This window comes from Tasmannia lanceolata, unplaced genomic scaffold (assembly GCF_043159265.1).
Source record: "Tasmannia lanceolata isolate RefF3 unplaced genomic scaffold, GAP_Taslan_0.1 ptg000002l, whole genome shotgun sequence".
Taxonomy (NCBI): Eukaryota; Viridiplantae; Streptophyta; class Magnoliopsida; order Canellales; family Winteraceae; genus Tasmannia; species Tasmannia lanceolata.
The window spans coordinates 8,228,792-8,254,799 of record NW_027518679.1 but is presented as its reverse complement, the minus strand read 5'-3'; positions in this window follow the sequence as shown (position 1 = coordinate 8,254,799).

The window sequence follows — 26,008 nt, the reverse complement described above, 5'->3', positions numbered from 1 at the left end:
CTCACGTGCCTATTCTAAACTATGATGCCTAAGACATCTAGACCACTAAATTAGACTCGACCTAAAAGACCTAACTATTTTTTAAAGCTTCTTGAGCAGTATTTAAGTTCAAGTGGATTGTAGATTTTAAGACACCCTATATGTGCTAACTAAATGCAAGTTAGTCTTAGACTAATGCAGATGGGCCCTACAACCTATGTGCAACTAGGATGTGTGTCCTAAGGAAAACAATGGGCAGACTAACAAATCCTACTCTAGTCATCAGTCGGCGATGTGGATCGCCAACTGATCTGACAGAGGTGACAACAAACTCCTAGCTAGGACAGACTCCTAACTCTAAAACAAACACAAATACTCTGAAACACTCTGTCTAGGATAAACTCCTAACTCTAGAGGAAGATCTTTTCAAAAATATTTTTCCTTAAAGGTTTAAAAGGTTTAACTGCACTTGGGATGAAGATCCCAAGCTGCCTACGTATCTCATGGAAGAGGATCAAGCCAACGTAGTTCGGAAACAAACTTTCCTAACTACTAAAAACTCTAAGCTTTTCTGATGTTTTGAATTTTTAAGTTTCTGGTTTTCAAATGTTTCTAAGTTTTTTAAAATTTCTAATGTTTTTGGATTTAAAATTTTTAATGTTTTTGATGTTTTAAAATGTTCCGATGTTTTTAGACTTTTAAATATTTCGATATTTTTGGACTTTAAAATGTTTTTTTGAATTTTCCAAATGATTTCACCCTTTTGGTCAAAGGCCAAAAGGAATTGTAGACACCCCATTTTGACCGAACCCCAAATAGCCTTGTTTGATTAAAAATCCCATCAAATCAGTGAGTTAGGACCCAAAATTACACCCTAAGCTAGGATAGGATTCCACCAAGGTACCTACAAAATTTTGTTGAAATCCGAGTAAGTTTGTTTGGCGAACAAGCCGCGATAGAAGCGTAGTGCAAATAAATAAGGGGGGTGATTTATCCTGGAAAGCGCAGACCTAGTTTTTGAATAGGACACGATTTCAATGTGCGCCCATCAAGATTTCCGTAGTTGTGCACCCATCAACTCTGGTAGTGCCAATATCAACACCCAAAAACGCCTATAAATAGAGAGATCAAACTTCTTTTAGAGGCTAATTAAGCTTCTTATCTTGTTTAGAAAAATCCCAACGAAAGAGAGGGGAAAATCGTCGAAACCCTAACCTTGTGTCTTCTTCTCCGATCATTCCTCCAATAAGATCGTCGGAGTTCTGGCTGGAATCTTCTACCTCCTTGCTTGGTACTCAATGCCTGTCCATTTTTGTTCTCAATTAAGATTTGTTTCCTTTACTTCCAAACTCTAGAAATCGTAAAATTTTATTTTCTCACCCAAAACATAGAATTTGATCTCACAAATCTTAGATCTGCTTTAGTTTTCCAGTTCAAACCTGAAATTAGCTCTAGATTGGTTGTAATTGGAGGAATTTTCATTGGATACACATTCCAAACCCTATATTTTGGCCCGAAAATTCTAGATCCTAAGTGTAAAACCAGTAAATTCAAGCCATTTTAAGAGATGAGGCTTGATCATAGTCATTGTGATTCAATGGAAGAAGAAAAAGAAAGTTCAGATTTGTTCGGAATACACAATAGTCGCTTCATCAGGTAACTTTCTTTGCTTCTGGTGCTTGCATTAATTTTTAGTTCATGAATTTCATGGCATTAGTCAATAGTATTCAATTTTAGTGATAGTAGTTTAGAACCTTTCTTTGTTATGATCTGTTTTTTTTGTAAAATAGTTTGATTTTTAGTTCAGCAGGCATAATCTGTTTGTTTGTAAAATACTCTGAATTTTAGTTCAGCAGACATGATCTGTTAGTAAAATGTTCAAATTTTAATTTAATAGACATGATCTGTTTGTTTGTAAAACATTTTGATTTTTAATTCAACAGGCATGATTTGTTTAACATGAAATGGTTCAATTGAATTTTTTTTTTAGCCTTTATTCTATTCATAATTTATACTCTGTTACTTAATTTGGTTACGGACGTTTGTTCCTTTGTAGGGGATTGTATAAAAAAAATGTGTGGGTTTAAAATAGTTTATAATTACTCCTGGACATGAGTTCTATCCTCAGTTTTTCTTTAAAAAGAAATGCTCATTATGGATGATATGTTACTAAAGTTAGTTCTTTTTTTTAAGACTTGATGATTGCATTCCATTATTTTCATGTTGATGATAAAGATTTCATCTCTTTAGCAATGTAAATGTCATTAAGCTTTAAAAGTTATGTTTCATAGTTTGTGATAGGGATAGTACTGTAGTGTTGTGGTGGTTTTAATTGGGAATAATGTCATAATTTCCATGCTGTGATGGTTTTATCTTCTTAATAATGTTAATTTTTCCATGTTCTGATGATTATATGTCTCTTTAGTTGAATAGTTATTCAATCCAGATGTTGATGATTTCATCCTTTAAGTAGAGTTTACATCATATTTCTTGTTCAAGTTGCTTGATTGTACGTATAAATAAATTGATCATTTGTTCATGCCCATTTGAACCCTTATTTTCCTTTATGTCTGAATTCCTATTTGTTGTCAATTTTATTTTCCTCTTAGTTGTTCATGTGTCCGCAATATAAAATAGGATTGCCTTTTTATTTGATTGAGTAAATAGAGAAATGGATATAGTTGATAAAAGTTGTATGGCGAGATTATGCTACATCCATATCTTCCTATTCAAGCTATGAGTATTTGCAGTATTTGGTTTTGGTGATGACGTAGAATCAGCTTGTCATTTCTATTTTGAGTGATCTTTTGTTGAGCCTCAATGGTTTAGATGGATGTTAAGGATAAGTGAAAATCCGATATAAGGGGTCCCAAGTTATAATAGAAATGGCAACTATGAGGAGGGAGAATACGGTTGTTTAAGAAAACTAGAATTTACCAATTTGAAAAACTTAAACCGATTAAGAGATCAAAAACAATATTTTAAGCATACAAGTTAAATCTAATGGTGCAATGCAAATGAAAGAGCAAAGAGATAGAAAGAGTGCACCCGAGATTTAAAGTGGTTCGGTCCTCAAACCCGAGGCCTACTCCACTCCACCAACCAAACCCGTTGATGGCTTCACTATTTGATCTTCTTAACCTTGGCGAAGATCGGTGCCAATTACAATTGCTTTAACCTTGGTGGCAATCCTCACCACGGAGAAAAAAGGGCTCCGCTTCTCCGAATACTCGCCCGAATACAAATCTTGAAAGATGAAAGAAAGAACTAAAAAATCCCTTCAATAGGGTTACAAAAGATGTACAATTGAGAGCCTATGATCCAAATCCTAGAGTTGGTGATGAGAGGCACAATTGAAGCTTGATTCACTCTTGGGTATTCAAATGAAGTTTAAGAGTGTTAGGATTGATGGTTTGTATGTTTAGAACACCCATATTTATAGGAAAAACAAAATATGACCGTTCAGTGGTATTACGGTAATTCCAGCAAAATTCCAAACGGCTCTTTTTCAGACCGTTGGAGTGTTCTCGGAGTTCCGAGAATAATTCTCGGAGTTCCGAGAAAAAATCTCGGAGTTCCGAGAAAAAATCTCGGAGTTCCGAGAAGCCTCACAGAAGTTGGAAAAAGTCTACTGGACCATTTCTCGGAGTTCCGAGAATAATTCTCGGAGTTCCGAGAAAAACTCTCGGAGTTCCGAGAAGCCTATGCAGAGCAGATTTTCAATTCTGTTTTTGGGCTTCCAGTTCTCAACCAAGATGGGATTGCTATGAGGGTTCCAAGGTGTTGGAACTCCATAAATACAATCACTTATTTATTTAGGGTGTGTGAGATTACTTTAATTATGCCTCTAAAAACCTAATCTAGGTTTGGATCAATTACATTAAAAAATGGTCTTCAATATTAATTTCTTCATGTCTTCAAGTCTTCATGACTTCTTGCTTGATGACTTTGGCCTTCCAATTAGTGGTCCAATGTGGGCTTCTTGGCCTTCAATCCAAGCATCCTTGATCTTACTTTATCAAGATCTACAACTTAGACAAACAAACACATTAGTGATAAATGATCACTTGTGTATTGGAATCATCAAAACAAGATGGGAATGCCAAGGTAAAAACCATTGGGCTTACAATCTCCCCCTTTTTGATGATGACAAGCACAAGAGATTTACAAATCAAAGCATATACTCTTTTCACATTTTTCTTACACTAGAGACTTTACTCTAGATTCTTCTCCCCCTTTGTCATCAACAAAAAGAAGGGGTAAGAAAAACAAGGGTTTAAAATTTACAATTTTTAAAGCTCCCCCTTTTTCAAAGAAAAATTCAATTTTAACTCCCCCTAGTTAAAATAATTTTACAATACAAGAGGGGTTATAAAAAAAAAACATACAAATGAAATATATTCAATTTTAAGTTCAAAAACCCCTTATCTACACAATATGAATATCATCATATGGGGGTTTTGGGAACCCAAGATTTCTTGGTCCCACATCTAGCCCTACTCTTGGATGCACATTGGAATTGGTAATGACCATTCATTCCACAAAAATGGCATCTAACAAGAGGGTTAGATACATTAGTCCTATCATGATAAGCATGTTGAGGTCTAAGACTAGTTTTACTTAGTATTATGTCAATAATTTTATTTCCATTTAGAAATCCATGTAAACATAATCTAAGTCTTTCATTTTCATTATGAAGATGGGATGTTTGAACTAAAAGCTCATTTCTTTCATCTTCATAGGAATTGGAGGAGCTTGCCATATTTTGAAATTTTAAAAGTTGGCAAGTTTTCTCATCCAAACTACCCTTAAGGGTATTAATCTCAAGTTTATGATTTTCAAGTGTAACTTGTTCTTGAGATATGGAAGAAGATAAATCACTTTTCAAAAATTCAAGTTCTTTTTCTAACTTTAAAATGGATTTTTTAAGAACTTTGTTTTTGGAAATTTGGGTATGCAAGGTTTCACATAATTCATCATAAGGTATGCTATCACTTTTACTACTAGATGAAGAATATGAGGGGTTAGAGTTTACCTCAACTTCATGGGCGAATGTCATAAAGCAAAGATCATCTTTTTTATTTTCTTCCCCTTCACTTGAGCTTTTGCCCGATGTGCTTAACGCATCCCAACCGGCGGCAAGAGCCTTATGCTTCTTCCAATCCTTCTTACCCTTGTACTTAGAGGAAGTTGATTTTAGAAGTGGACAATCCGGTCTTTTGTGTCCTATCTTCTTGCAATTGAAGCATCTTAAGGCTCCATCAATATCACTTTCTTCTTTCTTTTTCTTATCTTTCTTATGCTTCTTTCTCCACAAGCTCTTGAATCTTCGTAAAGCTTCTTCTTCGTCACTATCCGCTTCACTTGATGAGTCTTCCTTGGAAGCCTTAAGTGCTAAGGATCTAAATTCCCTCTCCTTCTCCTTTGGCTTCTTTTCCTCTTGTCGGCTAGTAAGGAGCATCTCATGGGTGATGAGAGATCCTACGAGCTCCTCTATGGTTAGCGTCTTGAGATTTTTTGACTCTTGAATCGCGGTCACCTTTGGATCCCAATGGGGAGGAAGAGACCTAAGTAACTTACTCACAAGCTCATCGTTAGGATAAGATTTACGAAGATTAGCTAGTTCGTTAGAAATAATAGAAAAACGAGTATACATTTCCGAAATACTCTCGTTTGGACTCATTCTAAACATTTCATACTTGCTCTTTAACAAGTTTATTTTGGAATCCTTGACTTGTGATGTTCCCTCATGGGTAGTTGCAAGGGTATCCCAAATAGTCTTGGCGGAATAAAAAAGAGCAACTCTATTAAACTCCTCGGTAGCTAAAGCACAAAACAAGGAATTTATTGCTTTGTAGTTCAAATTAGCTTGCCTTTTCTCTACCACATTCCATTCTTCAAAAGGATTGGAAGGTACATTGTATCCATTTTCAACAATGTACCAAAGTTCCACATCTATCGAAAGAAGATAGATGCGCATCCTTGTTTTCCAATGTCCATAGTTTGACCCATTGAAGAAAGGAGGTCTAGTTGTGGAATGGCCTTCCGGAAGTCCGGTTCCAATTTGGTGTGCCATTTCACAATTAGAAGTTGCCAAATAAAATCTTTCCCTAGTTAGATTTTGAAATAACTTTCACAAAAATTTTAAAATCTTTTAAGAGCCAAGGCTCTGATACCAAGTGAAAATCCGATATAAGGGGTCCCAAGTTATAATAGAAATGGCAACTATGAGGAGGGAGAATACGGTTGTTTAAGAAAACTAGAATTTACCAATTTGAAAAACTTAAACCGATTAAGAGATCAAAAACAATATTTTAAGCATACAAGTTAAATCTAATGGTGCAATGCAAATGAAAGAGCAAAGAGATAGAAAGAGTGCACCCGAGATTTAAAGTGGTTCGGTCCTCAAACCCGAGGCCTACTCCACTCCACCAACCAAACCCGTTGATGGCTTCACTATTTGATCTTCTTAACCTTGGCGAAGATCGGTGCCAATTACAATTGCTTTAACCTTGGTGGCAATCCTCACCACGGAGAAAAAAGGGCTCCGCTTCTCCGAATAGTCGCCCGAATACAAATCTTGAAAGATGAAAGAAAGAACTAAAAAATCCCTTCAATAGGGTTACAAAAGATGTACAATTGAGAGCCTATGATCCAAATCCTAGAGTTGGTGATGAGAGGCACAATTGAAGCTTGATTCACTCTTGGGTATTCAAATGAAGTTTAAGAATGTTAGGATTGATGGTTTGTATGTTTAGAACACCCATATTTATAGGAAAAACAAAATATGACCGTTCAGTGGCATTACGGTAATTCCAGCAAAATTCCAAACGGCTCTTTTTCAGACCGTTGGAGTGTTCTCGGAGTTCCGAGAATAATTCTCGGAGTTCCGAGAATTCTCGGAGTTCCGAGAAGCCTCACAGAAGTTGGAAAAAGTCTACTGGACCATTTCTCGGAGTTCCGAGAATTCTCGGAGTTCCGAGAAAAACTCTCGGAGTTCCGAGAAGCTTATGCAGAGCAGATTTTCAATTCTGTTTTTGGGCTTCCAGTTCTCAACCAAGATGGGATTGCTATGAGGGTTCCAAGGTGTTGGAACTCCATAAATACAATCACTTGTTTATTTAGGGTGTGTGAGATTACTTTAATTATGCCTCTAAAAACCTAATCTAGGTTTGGATCAATTACATTAAAAAATGGTCTTCAATATTAATTTCTTCATGTCTTCAAGTCTTCATGACTTCTTGCTTGATGACTTTGGCCTTCCAATTAGTGGTCCAATGTGGGCTTCTTGGCCTTCAATCCAAGCATCCTTGATCTTACTTTATCAAGATCTACAACTTAGACAAACAAACACATTAGTGATAAATGATCACTTGTGTATTGGAATCATCAAAACAAGATGGGAATGCCAAGGTAAAAACCATTGGGCTTACAATAAGAAATGAGAATAGTAACGAGATAGGGAAGATAAGTTTCTATATTAGGCTATTATGTATTAGTTTTGTGGTATAAGAAACGGTGGAAAGTAATCTTATTTATGGCGTATTACTCTGATCATTTAAAGCTTCAATTCTATTTGTTATTGTTTGCCATTAATTTGATGTAGGTTTCAAGTTGTAAAGGATGTGTCAAAATTGGAAAATGTAATTTATGTTTGAAATTCAGTTTTAGGCATCTAAAAGTTGTTTTCAAACAATCTCACAGGTTGCAATACAGTTTAACTCATGATGGGATTATCATTGAATAACTTGAGGATTCTTAAAAATAATGTCAGTTTGTCATGCCTTTATGTATTTTTAGGCAAGAGAATTGTCAGAAATGAAAAAGTGCTAAAGTAATCTAAATATGACTAAATAATGTAATGAGCTTAAATAAGAATAATTAGAGGTGTTACCAATTCAAACATATTGTGATGATTATATTCTTTAGATGGATGTATATTTGCTAATTAGTAAAGAGGTGATGATGATACTTTGAATGAAGCTTGTATTTTTAAAGTTTTGGTTGAAACAGATGATTTCAAAAACTTATGATAAGGGATTTTATATTCATTTCTTGTGAAAAGTAGTGTTAGCACATTCATGTTCAGGTTCTAGCTTATATAATTAATAGACAGAACAAATTTTGATAAGGTCAAGTAGCAACGAAGTACTGCTTATAGTAGTGTCATTTTCAGATTCCTATTGATTGGCATCATTTAATTTTAGAAATGGCATGGAACAATTTTTTCTATAAATTGGATTCAATTTTTGTTAGAAACTAAAATAATTTTGGTAAGGATTTTCATACATGTACCTCCCTATTCTTCTCTGGACAGGCTGTATTGACATACTTGATTTTTATAATCGCATTCAATTGCTGAGATGAGTTTAAGCTGTGATCAGAATGTACTGTGATGGTGTATTTACAAATCGATAGGTCAGACACATACATTTCTTTCTTCCAAAAAGTTGTACTGGCACATTTATATGATGATATACATGCTGTTTCGACTTTTATTTTGTTGGAACATTTATTTGGAAAATGCCATTGAGCTTGGCATGGTCTAATGCTATACGCACATACTTTAGATATGATGCATGTTCAAAATACTTTTTGTCAAGATATGGATTGAACTATAGCATAAGTCTATGTTCATAAAAGTTGTTGTGGATTTAAATTTTTTTTCAGTTTTGATGGCAGCCCAGATTAGACTAGTGAGATCAGTGAACACCCTTGTTCTATGTCATTTTCTTGAGACTAGTTAGCTTCACAGAATGCTTTAATTGGTTACATAACTGTACAAAGTTAGTCCCTGTTTTCATCTAGTGTTGAAATGAGTCAAGGATTCAAATGATAGATCCCACCAGTAGGCTTATGTTGATTTGAATGAGTTTTCTTCACTTTCCAATTTAGTAGATTATGGTGCAAGCAGTTTAGTTGGATTGGTGACAAATTTTTCAGTTATAGATGACTAAAGCAAAGATTTTGATTATTTCTTAAAATTTTATAATGGGCCATAGAGAAAAGTTTTGTCATATAACATGACTAGTAATTGCTTATTTTATTTCTCGTTTAGTTCATCCATTTATCAAATTCAATCAGTGAAATTGAAATAGGGAGGATATTTTATTTTATTTTTAAAACATTTGTTTATGGTTTATCGTCCTGGTAGTTAATGAGTGGTTTTCTAAATGTGCTAAATGTTCTAAAGTTTTGGTTAAAAAATATTGTAGTTTTCTAAAGACTTCACCTTGTGTATGGTTTGACCTGCAACTCATAGTTTTATGGCATTAGCACAATCACATCTTGAGAATGGTACTATTTACTTTTCAACAATGAACTTTTAGAATCACTTACATATATAATAGCTAGATTATCTTTTAGGTCAAAAATACAGATGTCATCTGCTTTTTTTGTCTTTAATTTCAATTTGTGAAATGATAATAATTGTATTGTTTATTTGGGAAATAATATGTCATGATAGCCATAATTGAGAAGAAATGAAAGGTTTCAGTGTTATGTTTTGCCATTAGAACCATGGATAATGAGTAATCATAATTTATGATACAATTGCTCAAACAAGAAAGCTTTGATTGTAGATTATTTACATCTTGTGGTCATGCAATACTTATTTGTTTGTCTTGTAGTTGTCGTTCTCATAAACTTGTTGAGTAGTTTGTTGAAATGTAATACAATTGCTCAAACAAGAAAGCTTTGATTGTAGATTATTTACATCTTGTGGTCATGCAATACTTATCTGTTTGTCTTGTAGTTGTCTTTCTCATAAACTTGTTGAGTAGTTTGTTGAAATGTAAAGTTGTTAAGATACACTGATGGATAGTTCTAATAGTTTGAAATATGTCATTTTTTATAGTTTGAGAAGTTATTAAGAGGACATTTCTTAGTTTTTTTTTAATCAATTTGTTTGAGGACTTTCAGCAGATTTGTTTATTATAAAACCTAAGGACATGTAAACTCATCATTTATACTTACCAGGTGATGATGTTGAGTATTATTTGAAATGGATATAACTTGAGAATAGTTTTGAGTGGTATGTTTAGACATATTATATTCTGTGTGATTTATTGAGTGGTTTTATGACAATTACCTCTACTAAGCTACTTCATCTAGGTTGTTATTGGAAACAACTATGTTTTGGAATTGAACATTATTTGTGCTTCACAATAATCTACATGCTTATGAAAATTGTTATAAGTCATGAGTTAGGCATGTTTTGCGATTTTAGTAAACGTCATTTAATTGGGTCTGTGATTATAGATCAGGTGATATAATGTGAAAGTTAAAAAATACATGGATGTGTGTTCAGTTACCTGGGCTTATATTTGTCTTACAGTTGTTGAAATGAGCCACATATGGAGTTTACTAAATGAAGATACTTGCATTAGTCTTCTTCATTGTAAAGGCGATGAAGGCGTTAGCCCAAGCCCATCTTCAGAGGGACATACCAGATCATGGTAGTACCCTCTATTTTATTTCCTCTTCTTTAGGAGAAAGTATTTGGCCTTATAGATACCCTTGAACATTAGCAAGCCCTATTCATTGCAAGGGCGATGAAGCGTTAGCCCAAGCCCATCATTAGGTGACTTGCTTAGTCCGAGTAGCACTCCCCTCTTTTATTTAAAAGACTTGCACAGTCTTTTAGATGTATATCCCTTAAAACATAAGGTCCTACTATTCATTGCACGGGCAATGAAAGAGTCATCTAGAGCCCCCTCTTAGGGGACAAGCTGTGTCTCATGAAGAAACAAGTTGTACCCTTTGGAGACAGGCTTTGTCTCACTAGTGAGTCAACTCATAGGAGACTACCCAAGTCTCATTATTAGCACATCTTTATTAGAAGACCAACTTGGTCTGTTAGTTGCCTATACCCATATTCTACCTATCATTTCAAGGGCAGTGATAAGGTTACTTGGAGCCCTCCATAGGAGACATTCAGTGTCTCATTTGAGTTAGTTGTTCTTGCTATAGGAGACAAGCTTTGTCTCATTGGTCATAGTTGTCCTCTCTTTTAGGAGACTTGCCGAGTCTAGCTAGCACCCTACTTTGTCTGCTCTTGTTTTAGGAAATTTTCTTTAGTTTAGTTAGCACTCCCTCTTAGAGTTATCAGTTTATGAGTCAGTCCACTAGCATAGGAGTCTGTCCTTAGCCAGAGAGTCCGTCCTCTAGATAGGAGTATGTTTTCTAGTGTTAGGAGTATATCCTACTATCATAGAGTCATAGGAGTCTGTCCTATTGTCATAAAGAGCTAGGATTCTGTCCAACCTTTCATCAAGTCATGGGATTCTGTCCAACTCTTATAAAGTATAGGGTGCTGTCCAACCTTTGCAAATCTTCTGAGTTTGTCCTGCCCTTATAGATGAGGTTGCAAGGGCAGTGATAAGGTTACTTGGAGCCCTCCATAGGTGACATTCAGTGTCTCATTTGAGTTAGTTGTTCTTGCTATAGGAGACAGGCTTTGTCTCATTGGTCATAGTTGTCCTCTCTTTCAGGAGACTTGCCGAGTCTAGCTAGCACCCTACTTTGTCTCCTCTTCTTCTAGGAAATTTTCTTTAGTTTAGTTAGCACTCCCTCTTAGAGTTATCAGTTTAGGAGTCAGTCCACTAGCATAGGAGTCTGTCCTTAGCCAGAGAGTCTGTCCTCTAGATAGGAGTATGTTTTCTAGTGTTAGGAGTATATCCTACTATCATAGAGTCATAGGAGTCTGTCCTATTGTCATAAGGAGCTAGGATTATGTCCAACCTTTCATCAAGTCATGGGATTCTGTCCAACCCTTACAAAGTATAGGATGTTGTCCAACCTTTGCAAATCTTCTGAGTTTGTCCTGCCCTTATAGATGTTAGGAGTCTGTCCATTCATTTTGTGAGTCTGTCTTTAGATAGTAGTTCCCTTTTTAGCTATAGGAATTCAGCCCTTAGCACTGACACTCTTCCATACTGTGCAAATTCTCTTCATGAGGCGCCATGTGGATCTTTTCATCATTTCAGAGAGAAAATCTTCTTTCGTTGCATTGGGTTGTCCCCGGGCGCCACGTGGATCTTTTCATCATTTCAGAGAGAAAACCTTCTTTCGTTGGATTGAGTTGTCCCCCTAGTTCGACGACGCGCATGGCTTTTTTGTGTCATCTCGCCTATAATCGTGACGATGAAGTTTTTTGGTAGCGGGGAGATGACGCGTGTCGGGATCACGTGGCCCAAACGTGTCTTAGTATTTTGCTTAATCATAATTAGATTCCTTGGGTGAAAGGGTGACATGTGGCAAGATCTAATGGCATCGTCGTATTTTCACCCTATCATAATACCCCCTACTCCTTTGGTCCATTGAATGGGCCAAGGGAGTAAGTTCTTTTACCCGGTCTTAGAATATAGTGTGCACCCCGATGGAAACTGGCATGGACACAAGATCCACGTCAATCCTCTGAGACCTCCACACGTGAAGGAGAGCTCTACCAAGGAAGTCTCGAAAGAGTGCCTCTCACAGTATGAGTGGCAATGCAAAATGAGATACCTCTTGATTTGGGGACTAGCCCAGATTCAGGACGTATCTAAAACAAAGAAGAGTCGCCATCCAAGGAAGTAGGCTCTGGATCCCATACTATACTCTGTCACAAAATGGATAACCAGAAATACAAAAGTCTGCGCCTGATGACGAATGGGGAAGGTGTTAAGAGCCCCCAATTCGCCCGGGTGTAAACACCCGGTCTCTTATGCCATTTATTTATTAACTTTGAAGAATTTTGGGTAGAAATCACATGAAATGGGAACGGATATCCCCGAGAAAATGTCTACCTAAACATGCATGACTCGGGGATGAAAATAATAAGCACGCACAAAAGATAAACGAAAGAAGTGTCACCTAAATATAGCTAGGTTATGAGTGTCATACCTAATTGGTGTCTAACTTCTGATGGACAAACACATGCATGCTATAGCTAAATGTATAAGGTCTGTACATGAAAGTAAGAAAGCACAATAAAACACATAGCACGACTCGACTCCACACACGACTCGACACGACAAACCCTAGACTTTAATGTGATACTTGACTTGGACCAGGATGGTCATCTCGGCTGCTCTACGTATCCCAGCCTCCGGAAGAATCAGAGTCAACGTAGTTCAGTGGCGTATTCTAAGCTATGATGCCTAAGTGTGCCAAGACCGCACTAGACTCGACATGACATGACACGACTCATGTTTAAGTTGTTTAAATATTTTAGACACACCTATATGGTCCTAAACTAATGCAAGTCAACCTAGTTTAAGGCAGGTGGGCCCTACATCTTCTGTGTAAGTAGGCTGTATGTCCCAAGAAAAATAATGGGCTAACTAAGTGCATCTTAATCTAGCCCGACTAAGTGTCCAACCGACCACGACTCGAGGCCTCCTAACTCTAGGGACACTCACACGACAAGACACACAAAGCATCAACATAACCATGACAAACTTCTAACTCTAAGACACCCCAAATATCTAGGACAGATCCTAACTCTAGGGAAGATCTTTTCGAAAACCAATGTAAAAGATTTGTTTGAAGAATTTTTGTGTTTTAAATTATTTGAACATGTTTATTTTGAAAGGTTTGACTGGACCTGGGATAAGGATCCCAAGCTGCCTACGTACCCCGTGGAAGAGGATCAAGCTAATGTAATTCGGAACAGCTTTTCCTAACCACTCCTATAAAATTCTTCACATTTTAAATGTTTTGATGTTTTTAAATATTTTGATGTTTTGAAGTGTTTCAATATTTTTTTGAATTTTTAAAGTATTTTCACCCTTTTAGCCAAAGGGAACCCATATGTCTGCACCTTGTGATCCACAGCATGGAAGAGTGTCAGTGCTAAGGGCTGAATTCCTATAGCTAAAAGGGAACTCCTATCTAATGGACAGACTCCTAGAAACAAAGAAAGGACAGACTCCTAAACATTTATAAGAGCAGGACAGACTCAGAAGATTTGTAAAGGTTGGAAAAAATCCTATACTTTGCAAGGGTTGGACAGAATCCCATGACTTGTGAAAGGTGGGACAGAATCCTAGCTCCCTATGATGGTAGGACAGACTTCTGAAAGATCGACTCCTATGTTAAAAACTGAGTCTCTAGCTAAGGACAGACTCATATACTAAAGGACTGACTCCTAGTGCATAACCCTAAGAGAGGAGTGCTAATGAGACTAAGCTAGTCTCCTAAAACAAAAAGATATCTGAGGCAAATGAGACAAAGCTTGTCTCCTATGGGGGAACAACTAAATCTAATGAGACACTGAATGTCTCCTATGGAGGGCTCCAAATAACCTTATCATTGCCCTTACAGTGATAGATTGAATATGGGTGTAGGCAACTAACAGACCAAGTTGGTCTTTGAAATTCCACTTAGCAACCCAAGAGGGGGGTGAATTGGGTTTCTTTTAAAATCTTACTAATTTAGAAACTTTGTTTGCACTAGTTTTAGATTGATTAGAAAACCAATATTAAGATTCAAGATAAAAGTAAAGAGCTTATCACAAGAGAAGGAGTGAAGAGACAAAGAGGACTGACACTCTACTCTTCTCAAGTTTGCCTCCTTGAGGTTTCCACTATCTTCTCTAAGGAACTTAAATATAGCGTTCCTTTTGCCTTGTACAATCCGAGCTCCAAGTTCCAAGGGTCTTCTACGGCGCCCTTTGTTGCCAAATACAATGAAGAGAAAAGGATGTTGCTCACTTGCCTCTAGATAGGCTAATACAATTAGAAAGCACACTCACTATCACAAGAAAAAGATGTACAAATGAAAAGCCTAAGGTCTCTCAAGAATAATCCAAGGTCAAAGCACAAGAGAGAGAGGGAGAGTGAAAATCTTGAAAAAAATGAGTATTAATGTCTTCGAATGCTCTTAGAATGTTAGGTTAACTCATTTGATGATTTCCCAAAGCTCCCAAGGTTCATATATATAGAGGGGAGAAATATATGCATTTTTAAGCTCCCCAACGGTCTTCTCGGAGTCCAGGCTCGGAGCTCCGAGTGGACCGTAGTCCCCTTAAAATTTGAACCTGGAACAATTCTCAGAGCTCTGAGAAGCCTACAACCATCAGGTTTTTCTGTTTTTCATTGCTGATTTTGTTTAGGCTTTTGGACCTCAATCTAAACATGTTAAGTGGAATGTCATTTGGGTCCAAATATGTGAGGACACCACCATGATCATTCACTAACCATTTAAGGACCATTTTAGGTTGATTTTAATTCTCTTTTGTGCCTTTGACCTAGACTATACATGATGGACCGTATACATTCTAAATTTGCTTGGTATTCACTCTTGTTGGCACTTTGTAAAGGCTTTGACTTGTCTTCAATCATCTCCTTTAATGCTTGAGCCTTGCTTGAGTTTTTGAGCTGATTTCCATCCTTGTAGAGCTTGAATTCAACCTTGTTCTTGAACGACCTTGTCTTGCCTTTGTGTTGGTTTGCCATTGATGATGCCTTTGATCTCACCTTGAGCTTGAATGATTTTTCCATTGCTTGTGCAATCTTCAATGTACTAAAGCTATGAACACAATAACTTAGCCAATGGAATTCATTAGTTCATAAAGCCTTTTTATATCAAATTGAGTTTGTTAATCATCAAAATATGTCAATGGAAGTACTTGTTAAACCCTTGGGCTAACAATCTCCCCCTTTTTTATGATGACAAACACAATTTGTTTTAGGGTAGGAGCTCCCCCTTGAGGGATGAATAGAACAATTTATGCCCCCCCTAAGAGATTTATTTAATTAAACATTTAACGGTTTAACGCATTAATTTTAATGATTGAAATTGATTGCAAAAGTTTAAGCATGGAGCTTTGCTCCCCCTTAATATATGCATATTATTATGACTTGGGAGCTCAAATATTCTCTCCCTTTTGTCAGCACAAAAAGGTGGAACAAAAGGAACGACGGCATATGAGAACCAATGAGACAAGGAAAGTGCAATGCAATAGAGAAAGTAATGACAATCAAGGTATTTTAGCAAGAGAAAATAGAACAGAGAAGCACAGCTCACAGTAAACCAAAGAGAGATATATATAAATGATGTAAAATGCCACACAAAGAAGTGTATACAACCATTCCAAGGACATAACATCCACCACACATCATAACATCTACAGAAATATAAACCGAATATAGCCCAAAAAGATCCAACCTATCATAAAAGCATCCATCTAAATAGGATCCATACACACAACCAACAATCCAAATACAACCTAGCCAAATACAAACATATAGATAAGCCTAATATAGCAAGGGAGTCTGATCAAAATGATGTCCAGTATCAGAGAATGAAAGCCATCTACTGTTGTGGAAGAGGCGGTGGCTGAGAAGAAGAACTGCCCTGCTACTGCCCCCACTGGCCACTGGAGATGTAGTGGTAATAGGCGGCCCACTGGTCATCAACATGGGTAGTAAGAGTCTGGAAGCGAGTGGAGATCTCAGAGTCGACATGAGTAGACAACCACTCAAACTGTGAGGCCATGGATCGCTCAATGGCCTCCTGCATGTGAGCCAAATCCTGTGGTGTGCAGAACTGAGAGGTACCCTGTGATGGTTGGGGTGCTGGTGCAGCCTGGTCCTCTGCTTCGTCTTCGTCTTCATCGCCAGAATTGGCCACATCAGAGACAATTTCAACTACTGCTTTATTAAGGGCCATGCGTTTAAATGTCTGATCATCAAACGGGGCAGTAGGAGTCATGGTCATCTCTCCATCCAAGGTGATGCCAAAGTGGCAGAAGACACGGGTGAGAATCATGCCATATGGCAAGGAAGAGCGGTAGTGGCCAGGTGTCTGAAACATATAGCGAAACATGATGTAGGGGAGACAGTGCTGGCGACCCTCGAGGATGCAATAGATGAGATAGGCTTCAAAGGATCTGAGGGCTTTGCGCATGCCAGCACGAGGGGTGAAGATGTGGTATATGAAATTATGGAGCATTCGCCCAACCGGGATGAGATCGGAGGCTTGCACATGCATATTTGGTTTGTAGCGCTGGATATTCCTACCAAAGAGTGTGTCATGGGTAAGATCATCAAGGGAATGGGTCCCATGTTCCGGCCAAAAATAGTGTAACAAGCCCTCATGGCTAATCCCAAGAAGTGTGGCAAACGTGTGATAGTTGAGTTTAATGACAGTTTTCTTGACCTTAGATTTGATTTTGAAGAAGGAAGGGGAAATTGTGAGATTGGCGTAGAAGAGACGCACCAAGCGAGGGTAAATGGGTTCGTTGATGTGAAGGATGGGCGTCCAATGGAGGGCATCAAATTTGGCTTTTAAATCAATATATTGAAGGACAGGGGGATCAATGTACCTACCGGTTAGGACGCCCCGAGTGCCGACATCGGCCCAGAGTTTCTTGGCCTTATCCCCAGTAAAGAAGAAGTTGGGCACAACCTCGCTGCCACAGCCTTGGCCTTTGCCTTCTTCCGTGAAGGTCCTTCTTCCTCGGGAAAGTATTCAGGGTATGCAACTTGGGAGGAGCCTCCAATGTTGAAATTTTTGGTTTGAGGAGGCATGGTGAGAGGAAATATGGGTGGAGAAAAAAAATGGCCCTAAAATGGAAGAAAAATGAGAAATAGGGGAAGAGAAGGGTAGAAAATGGAGGAAGATGGAGAGAAATGGAAGAGAAAGAAGATAGGCAAGAGAAAATGGAAGAAAAAAAGAGAAGAAAAGAGGTGTGTGAGGAGAGAGGACAAAAGCCTAGGGTTTCAAGGGAGAAAATAGGGTTTTCGAGGAAGAAACTAGGGTTTAATGGAAAATGAAAGAGGTTCGAAGGAAGAATAGGAGGAATGAGGGTCAGATTGGCAGTGGATTAGGGTAGAAAGGGAAAGGGAAGGTATGGTTGGGGAAGAAATAAGAGAGGGAGAAGGAGAGAACAAAGAAAATGGAAAAAAAATGAACCGGTCCAAGGCTTTTAACACCTCTGGCCCGATTCTTGGAGCTCCGAAAAAAATTCTCAGAGTTCCGAGAACACAACATTTTTTTTCTACTGTCTCGAATCTCGGAGTTCTGAGAAATTTTCTCGGAGCTCAAAGAACCTTTCCAGATTCCCTCTGCCAAGACTTAACAATGGGGTAGATGATGGCACATTGCCAAAGCTTAAGTGTTTTAATTATGATGACGGTACCGACTCCCCCTTTGAATAAAGTGGGCTATGGGCACCAATTGAGTGAGTTTTAGAGTTAATGTTTGATCATCTTACACCACTATCTCCTATTTATGCTTCATTTTCAAATTCTCTTACTTGATCCAGACTCCAAATGTTGTGTCCACTCGAAAAAACTTATCATATTTGACAAAACTACTTTCAATTGGATTTTGGCTTTGTAAACACCGGCGAGATAGCCTCTCTCCGACTCTTAACTCAGCATTCAAATCATGTTGGTGAAACCGCTTTCAGTAAACTTTTATATCCATGGGGAAACTGCTTTTTCGCCCAATCTTCATATCCATGAGAAACTGTCTTTCTCTCAATCTTCATCTCTACGAGGAACTGCTTTCCTCCACACCTTCATCTTCACGAGAAACTGCCTTTCCCCGAACTTTCATCTCTAAGAGAAACCGCCTTTCTCTTGACCTTCATCTCTGCGAGGAACTGCTTTCCTCCAAATCTTCTTCTGCACCGTAATACAGTCTATTACCTATTAACAGTATCAATAAAACTGCATTTTATTGATTCGCCAACCTCTCGGTGAAACCGCATTTCATCCAACTCTTTAACTTTGGTAACACCGCATGTTACCTCCTAACGGTATCGATAAGACAACATTTTATCGAACCGCAGACCTCTCGATGAAACTGTATTTCACCTAACCTACTCACTCGGGTAACACATCATATTACCATCTAACGGTCTCAATAAAACAACATTTTATTGAATCGCAGACTCAATGGTGAAACCACATTTCACCTAACTTACTAACTCTGGTAATACAGCATATTACCACCTAACGGTAGCAATAAAACAACATTTTATTGATCCACCGACTCAACGGTGAAACCACATTTCACCAACTTACTAACTCTGGTAATACAACATATTACCATCTAACAGTATCAATAAAACAACATTTTATTGAACCGCAGACTCAATGGTGAAACCGCATTTCACCCAACTTACTAACTCTGGTAATACAACATATTACCACCTAACGGTATCAATAAAACATCATTTTATTGATCCACCGACTCAACGGTGAAATCGCATTTCACCCACTTACTAACTCTGGTAATACAACATATTACCACCAAACGGTATTAATAAAACAACATTTTATTGAACCGCAACCACAACGGTGAAACCGCATGTCACCCAGCGACATCTAGACGGGCCACAACTTGTCATTTCACCGACTAGACACTACAATCAAGATTTGAAAAGATTTCTTATTGATCACAGCATGATCGATGAATCGTTTGAACTTTCATGAAATAGCTATCTCCAGCCGAGAATAGCTGAGATTGCAGGATACTTATCAAAGACCAGACTTGAATGTCATGACATGATGTCAGGAATTGATCTCTTTGTTCAATACGAGAACGGCATTCTACTGAAGATTTTGGAGACCGGCTCAAGATTTTATTGTAAGAAACTGATCTTCTAGAGTACTGACTCTCTTGAGAAGAATTTGGCCATGGAGCTAGACTTAAACAAGTGTGTTCAAACTCCTCTTATCTTTATTTGTTGAGAATAGCCAACCCAAACATCAATGTTCGCTTGAGATCTTTTATGACCTGATTGCTCAGGTCATAAAAGATGCCCCTAGTATGATTTTACTTCCATGACAGATTCAGAAGAGAGCAAAACATAGGAAAATTGCCAAGAGGTTTTCATTTCATTGAACATTTGAGGTTACAAAGCTTTTCTCATGTACAACAGGCTGACTTTGGTTGATGACTTCCTTTCAATTCTGCCAGCTGCAAGTGCTTCGAATGGGTCTGAGAACCTGCCAGTCCTTTGAACTTGCCCTGCTTTGTATCACCTTCGAGAAGACACAACTTCATCATTTATTTATTTTTTTACCCATCACCCCAGCTTTGGGAAGGATACCGACCACATAGGACTTTGGGACTTGACATTGACTCGACAAAGAGAGGACCTTGACTAACTGGATCTTGACTTGACAGAGAAAGGACTTTGACTAGCAACAAACGAGGATTTTGACGAACACATGACTTAGACTCTAAGAGAGATTGAATCTGCTTCTTAGCTTGATAAGTGTTTTAAAATGGTACAATCTACCACTCTTAGAATCTTTCGAAAACCGTATTTAAAGGTGTGTCATTCCTCTTTTCGGTATTTCTGTCATGGTTATTATCCCTTTGGATTGCTTAGTTTCAATCTCCTAACCTAGAGAGTGTCAGAAGAAGCTCTGACGGCACTTACTCAGACTTTGGGATAATGCCTCAGAAGAAACGAAAGTCTAGTTGGCTTTCAGAAGTTCTTATCCTTTATGAAGTCATTACCATAACCAAATGGCCTTTTCAGGTTTTCGATTCGGTGGACCGCATGCCTTATATTTTGTTCGGACTGCCTGCCCTTGCAGGTTTTCCATCCAGCAAGCTCAGCACCCTGATTTTTGCCTAAGCCGCCCTTTCGGGTTTTCAACTTAGCGGGTGAATGACCCTAACTTTTGCCTAGACCGCCCTTTCGGGTTTTTAGTCTAGCGGGTCTTAGACTCTATCATTTTTTCTTTCTTTCTGTTTCTCTACAAACTTGGGCCTAAATATACCAGAAGGACTTTTAGGTAGGCTTGGATTCAAACAGGTTTTGACTTTGGCTTGTTTTCATGTATTTTGACCGAATCTGGCCCTCCACACTGCCTACGTATCCTTAAAGAGAATGGGAATCAGTTCCTCGTAGTTTGCCCATTTGGGTTTCAAGGATTGTTTTTTTTTTTTAGGGTTTGAAAGATTTGACCGAACCCGAGTGGATTGGGTTGCCTACGTACCCTGTAGAAAGGGATCAGGTCATGACGTAGTTCAAGTCGCTTATCTTTTATGACGCAAGTCATAAAAGATGCCCTTAGTTTGTGAGTGACAAAGAAAGAGAGTTATTTTATTTTATTTTTTAAGGCCCAAAGTGTTTGCAAACAGTTTTTGACATTTGGGTTGTTGGCTTTTAGTTTCTGGTCGACCAAGGATAGCCTCCGGTGTATCTAGGCATTGTATTTCTTTAATTGGTCCAAGTTTGTAGGTTCTGTTAATTTTTCTCCATTTTCCTCGAGGAATCTTACGGCTTTTCCAGGCAGGACTTCATGAACAATTTATGGACCAGACCAATTTGGCCTGAACTTCCCCCTGGGATCAAACACCGGTGCCCGATAAGATTTCAGGATGAGATCTCCTGGTTACAGGTCTCGGACCTTGACTTTCTTGTTGAATGCTCTTTCGATTCTTCTCTGATACCCTTGGATATGATACAAGGCTCTCAGCATCTTTTCATCGATCATCTGTAACTCATCGTGTCTGGCTTTGGCCCCCTCAGACTCTGGCAAATTCGCCTCCATCATGACGCTTAGAGACGAGATCCTCAATTCCACAGGGAGGACGGCTTCCATTTCATACACTAAGGAGTACGGAGTTACACCTGTAGAGGACCTGATCGATGTCCTGTAAGCCCACAAGGCATATAGGAGCTTATTCGACCAGTCCTTATAAGTCTCTGTCATCTTACTAATAATAACCTTGATGTTCTTATTCGCTGCCTCTACAGCTCCATTGGTCTGAGGCCTGTAAGGAGATGACTTGTGATGCTTTATCTTGAACTCTTCACACAAGTGCACTACCTCTTTCTTGAAATGAGACCCATTATCAGAAATCAACTCATGAGGTACTCCGGATCTGCAGATAATATTTGTCTGAATAAACTTCATGTAAGCCTAACAGTTTTCCTGGGTTAATCATTCACCTTACCTTCTTGTTTTGATGCTAGCAAACTAAATTGATTAGCATTTATGGACTGATGTGTTGCTTTGAGGTGCTGTGTTGTATACAGGAATTTCATGTCATAGTCGTCATTACACAACTCTTCACAACACATGACCTGTGGATCAAGGATCAAAAGAACTAAGAGCTTGTACCTACATTGGAGTCATCCTCATTTGAAGATGCTCAAGTAAAGAAGCTCATCATGAAGATCTCACAACTTCCTAAGCAAGTGTCAAGAAGGAGCTTGAAGCTGAACATACCATTGGTGACACCTCATACACCTCACTACATGCAGTGAAGATTGGAGGATGTCACAAGAGCCAAGACAAGGTTAAGATGTTCACCCAAGCCGAAGAAGTCCAAGAAAGTGCAAAAGAGCTAAGACATTCCAAGAAGACTCAAGGTTCTTATTTTTAGAATGTATTTGGATTTCTCTTGATTTTATGTTTAAATGCACTTTCAAAAGGTTTTCAAATGATTTTTATACTTAACATTTTACATCTTTGAAAACCATCAACACATCCAAAAATGTGTTTGAAAATCTTGGACTTTAGCCCAAAGACCATAGCCCAAAAGCCCCTGATCTTTAAAGTAAAAATGAAATTTTATACAAGGCCGGTCGACCGGGATATGCCGGGCAACCGCGAGATGGAACCTGGTAATCCAGGCCATCTCGAATTTCATCGCGCTGGTCGACTGGGTTAAGCTGGGCGACCGCGGATGCATTTCTGTTTCAAACAGAACAATCCAATTTGGTCTAGGGCGGGCGAACGCCGTGGGTCGGTCAACCGAGATAGGTTTTTGGGCCAAATTTTTTTGAGCAAACAGTAAGCCCTCGCCGGGCGACCGCCATGTGGCCGATCGACCGCAACGGTAAGAAATTTGAAAATATAATAGGGCGCCCGATAGGGGCGGGCGACCGCTGTAGCTCGATTCACCGCCGCGGTCGAGCAAACTAGCAGTTGGGGCATTTTCTGCTTGAATTTTTCAAGCCAAACATTTACAATTTTACCCCAAATTGTCATATTTTCAAATACTCTATATATACATGATTAAACTTATCTCTACAAGCTTTTGAACATTTGAGAAAGATCGAATCCCATTTCTCTTTGAGCTTCAACATTTTATTTCAAAAGCTAAAAACCTCTTTGATCTTCCATTTCTACATGTTATCAAGAGGCACTCCATAGGGCTTTTATCTTTGCTATCTTTAGGAGTGATTGTGAGCTTCCAAAGTTGTAATCTGCCTATTAAGAGGCAAGAGAGGTTTTTTAATTTTTATTTGTTCTTCATGTGAGGGTCTCATCTTCGGCCCGTAAAGAAAGGTGAAGAAAAGGGTCTCCGATTCGGCCCGTGAAGAAAGGTGAATCATGTGCAAATGTTTGACTCCCTTGTCAAGGCTTCGTGCGAGGGGCTTCGCTTTGGCCCTTGAGAATGAAAAAGCAAGGGTTTGTTCCCATTCGAGATGAAGGAGTCAGGTGTACGATTTCATCATTTTAGTGGAGATCCCAAGGAGGTAAGCTTGGAAGAGTGGAGTAGGTCAACTTGTGACCGAACCACTATAAATCTTGTGCCTTGTGGATGCTTTCTCTTTTCTCTCTCTCTCTCTCGCACGTGTGGTGATTGGTAATCTCTAACCTTACTTATGTTTATGCTCTATTTGAACAAGGGTTAGCTAAATGCGCATGATTAGAAAGTTTAATCCCTAGAGTTTATTGATATACCTATTTGAACAACGGTTAAACTAATTAGTGCTTAATTAAATGGATTAATTTTTAATCTCCTTTAATTAAGCCTAAAATTTTTAATTGACCAATTCACCCCCCCTCTTGGATTGTCACACCTGTATTTCATTTGGTATCAGAGCTTAGGCTCTGAAAGAGATTTTCAAATCTTAAAAATCTACAAGAGAAAAGATCTGTGACAATCCCTATGGATTTTGAGAAAGGCCGATCCACCCTAATTCCTCCCTTCTTTGATGGAAAGAATTATGGAGCTTGGAAAGCACAAATGCTAGCCTATCTCAAATCCATAGATCATGACATTTTAGTTGTCATTAAAGAGGGAATTTCTTTTTCAAGGAAATGCACTTAAGTTGATATGAAATTATTTTTCTTGAACTCAAAGGCTATGATTTTAATCTTTTGTGGTTTAACTCCAAACATTTTTAACAATATTTCAAATTGCATCAATGCAAATGATATTTGGACTTCATTAAAAAACACTTTTGAGAAAAATGTTTGTCTCTTTTCAAATGATACAATTTCTAGACAAAAAGAGATTTCAGAAAAATCTTTTGCAAATGAAGTTTCTTTCAAACATTTAATTTCTGATTTGGAAATTCAAATTGAAATTTTGAAATTGGAAATAAATGAAAGTTTGAAAAGAGATGAAAAATTAAGTCAATTGAGCATATTTTTGATAAATAAAAATGTTGACTTATTTTAACAATGCAATGCCTTTGAGAAAGAAATTAAAAGCCTTGAAATCGTAAACATTGAACTTGTTGAAAAATATAAACATGTTTGTGAAAATGAAGAACAAATGAATGAAGAACTCTCTATTAAGAATGAAAGACTTCAAGAAGAAAAAAGATAAGCACACTTCTAAGTCTTGTGATTCTAATTGCTCGTCAACTACCAATCATAATTATTGTGGTAGAGTTGAGCATCACAATTCTGAGTGTAAGCTTGGAATTGTGAAATCTAACAAGTTTGTTTGGATAAGAAAATGTTCACTCCCACAAACAAACTTGGATGGAACCAAAGGGATTTGGGTTCCAAAAGAGTCCCTCTAAACTAATTAGTGAATGGGTTAGTTTAGGGGCTATGCTAAAATTGTCATATCATTCACATTCATTCTAGATACTTCAATTCATTGATTCATTCTTTGTATCTAGATTATTTGAGCTTAATTGTCATATTCTTTCATCCATGAATATAGATCTCATATGTGTAATGCTTTTAACTTGCGATGTATCTATATTCATTTGTGCTTTATTGTATATCTTTCTTGATTAAGCCTATCTAAGTGCAAATCACATCACTTGTGCACTTAGCATCCACAAAGTAAATCCACATTAGAAAATTTAATGTGAAAACCATATATGTGCTTCCATGAAACTTAACCATCCTATTTTTCCCTGAGTTCAAATTGATCTTTCAAGTTCATTCCTATCATTCTTGAACTCTTTATAGGACAATTTTGGCATTTGCTAGATCTTGGTATATTCAACTTAGGTAGAATATCAATTCTAGCAAAATTGTGTACTAAAGTCTTGACTAAGGTAATTTACTCAAATCCTTTCTTAGACATTTCTTGCCCTAGGTGAGTAAGTATGTTTATTACTATGCACCTAGTTGTCCTTTAAACCCATTCTTATGCGCTTAATGATTATCATTAAATGCATAAGAAATTTTGATGGGTTAAATTGATGTATTCCAAAAATGCTTAAAATGAATATCATCTCATGACTAAGATAAAACTATTTAGTTATAGTAGTTCTTTTTGGAATGCATGTGTCCAAGGTGTTCATCACTTGACATTTTCTGGAAGTCCTTCGATTATTCTCTACAGTCTTGCATGAATATCTTTATTTGTGTAGAGAATTAAAAATGAGTCTAGATTCAATGTATGAAACTCAATTGAGTAAAATTAAAAATGTCATAGGAATCTAGTACCATTGTTGGGCAGTTTTGCATTGATATGGTTATCATGTAACACATAGTGTTGGGAACACTTGTTTCCCACACATCTTGGTTTTCCATGGGCCTTTTGCACTTTGTGCTTAAATGACCTATTTTTATATGGTGGTTTGTGAATATAGACATAGATGTTTGGACCATGATTCGTGTGTACAAACATGATAGACTATCCATGAATGCTCTCTTTGAATGAGCCATGGATGTCTCTCTTAGACATGTGATTCTATTAATCTCTCTTATAATGTCTAAGTTCTATAGAATTGTGCTTACTTGATATTATAAATATATTCTATAGTTTTTCCCTTGTATGCTACTAGTACATGGTAAAGATGGTAAACTTAAACTTAAAAATCATCTAATATATATATATATATATATATATATTATTTGCACAT